The following is a 2500-nucleotide window of genomic DNA, read 5'->3' as shown; positions in this document are numbered from 1 at the left end:
AAATAAATAAAAATAAAAATATAGTATGAGTAGGTGGGAGCGGGAGGCGTGCGTAGGGAGGATAGAGTGTGGGCGTTCCCGGGTGGCGGCAGCGGTGGAGGACGTGGTGGTGGAGAGGAGTGGACCAGAGGCGGTGGATGGCTTCGTATTTGTAAACATCGATTATAAGCATGTGAAGACGGTGGTGGTGGTGTAGAGAAGGCGGCCGTGGAGTAGATGACGAGGGCAAGAAAGGATGACGGTTTCAGCGGTGGTGGTGGGTGATGAACAGATGATGGCGTTGGATAGTGAAGGAATGTTGGAGATGGAGAAGGCGGCTGTTGATAGTGGTGGTGATAAAAGAAGATAGTACGCGGGTGGTAGTTATTTTATGGGATTGGTGGTGCTTGTAGATGGTGGCGGAGAGAGAGAGAGAGAGAGAGAGAGAGAGAGAGAGAGAGAGAGAGAGAGAGAGAGAGAGAGAGAGAGAGAGATGCGCCACAGTAGTAGTAGTAGTAGTAGTAGTAGTAGTAATTGTTGTTGTATAAGTAGTTAGTGATGGTGGTAATTTAGTGATAATGGTGACGAGTGCTTGATAAAGATGGGAAAGGCGGCTGACTAATGGCGATAACTGTACTGGAGGTGCTGGTGGAGGTGGTGGAGGTGATGGGAGATGAAGTGAAGCAGCAATATTTGCGGTGGTGGTGGTGGTGGTTATAAAGGTAATGATATTGCTAGTAGTAGTAGTAGTAGTAGTAGTAGTAGTAGTAGTAGTAGTAGTAGTAGTAGTAGTAGTAGTAGTAGTAGTAGTAGAAGCAGTAGTAAGTAGGAAAGTAAAGGCGGTGGTCAAGACAACAAGAGCAATGATCATGGTGGTGGTGGTGGTGACTAGCAGTGGTAGAGGCGGCGGCAGTGACGCTGCTGTGGCCTTGTATTAGTTCCTAGTTACGTCATAGTGCCACGAGGCTAGAGAGAGAGAGAGAGAGAGAGAGAGAGAGAGAGAGAGAGAGAGAGAGAGAGAGAGAGAGAGAGAGACTGACTCAAGGAGCATGTCACACGCCACCACACTTGGGACGAGCAAGGTATCAACCTTACAACATCACCTACTTCTCTCCTCCTCTTCCTCCTTCCCTCAGGTCACATTATTCCCTCCAAGCAGCAAGTCCTGAACTCCTTTAGTAACCCTCACCTGCGCTCCAGCCTTGCCTTATCTTTCCTCTGCACCCCTCCCTCTCCTCCCCATCTCTCTCACCTCAGCGGTGACAGGAGGGCCATGCTATCACGGACTAACCAGACTTTCCTCACGCGACAGTCTCTCTCTCTCTCTCTCTCTCTCTCTCTCTCTCTCTCTCTCTCTCTCTCTCTCTCTCTCTCTCTCTCTCTCTCTCTCTCTCTCTCTCAAGATAAAGGCCAAGAAGGACGGAAAACAATAACGCAACTCGTAAACACTGATCACATCCCCTCCCCCAGCAGATGTTTGTACAGACATTTAAACCCCCCCTCTCTCTCTCTCTCTCTCTCTCTCTCTCTCTCTCTCTCTCTCTCTCTCTCTCTCTCGTAATTAAAGAGAGCGCCGGTAGCACGTATACATTCCCTCACACACACACACACACACACACACACACACACACACACACACACACACACACACCTGTCCTCATTACGCCTAATACATACATATGCGTACACACGAGTTGCAGTGTGTGTGTGAGAGAGAGAGAGAGAGAGAGAGAGAGAGAGAGAGAGAGAGAGAGAGAGAGAGAGAGAGAGAGAGAGAGAGAGAGAGAGAGAGAGAGACCCACACCCACACACTGGAAGAGGTCAAGGTCATCTGTCACTTTGTCTCCTGGCAGGGTGACGGGCAAGGCTGAAGGGAGAAGCAGTTGACAGGGAAGAGGAGTAGGGGAAGGGGGAGCTAATGGATGGATGACAGGGAGGAGACTATAAGATTTTCTGTGTCTATGGTTACAGAAGCTTTCCTCCACCACCACCACCACCACCACCACCTCCTCCTCCTCCTCCTCCAGATCTTCTCTCTATATGTCTCTTCCTTATCCACCAATGTGATATTCAACTGCTAATCGCTAGTTTCTATAAGTGGCAACTAAGTGAGTCGGTCATGTGAAGGTTTAAGTTTAATGGGATGATTAATTTGGGATTGAGGAAGAGAATGAAGCTTGTTTACTGGCTTCTTGTTACTGATAGCTTATCTTGAAATGATGACTCCTGTTTTGATGTCTGTATTTCCTCCCTGCCCTACTCGACTTTTGTTTTCAGTGACTGTATCTCTATTATTATCTTCCGATGTCGTTACCGTGCATGTGCATGCTGTGTCTGTGTGTGTGTGTGTGTGTGTGTGTGTGTTCGCATAAATGGACCTAACATTCGTTCCTGAGGAAGGCGTTCTGGGAGAGCAGAGCATTGAAGCAGCGCGGAGAAGGCACGGTTAGAAAGAAGGAAGAACAGAGGAAACGAGAGGATAGGGAGTGAAAAGGAAAGGAAAAAATTACAGACGAAACGA

General features: G+C 48.3%; 2 protein-coding genes across 3 annotated transcripts in view; one reads left to right on the top strand and one right to left on the bottom strand.

The window, feature by feature from the left end:
* The window catches only part of LOC135105862 (uncharacterized), a 27564-nt gene that overhangs the window by 597 nt on the left and 24467 nt on the right, over positions 1–2500 (top strand). The window lies entirely within an intron of this gene.
* Positions 1–2500, bottom strand: part of LOC135105863 (max-binding protein MNT-like) — a 33247-nt gene that overhangs the window by 18377 nt on the left and 12370 nt on the right. The gene's annotated exons all lie outside the window — the stretch shown is intronic.

The sequence above is a fragment of the Scylla paramamosain genome, chromosome 12 (assembly GCF_035594125.1).
Source record: "Scylla paramamosain isolate STU-SP2022 chromosome 12, ASM3559412v1, whole genome shotgun sequence".
Taxonomy (NCBI): domain Eukaryota; kingdom Metazoa; phylum Arthropoda; class Malacostraca; order Decapoda; family Portunidae; genus Scylla; species Scylla paramamosain.
Note: the sequence above shows the minus strand (reverse complement) of the source record. Positions and strands in the feature narration are given on the sequence as shown.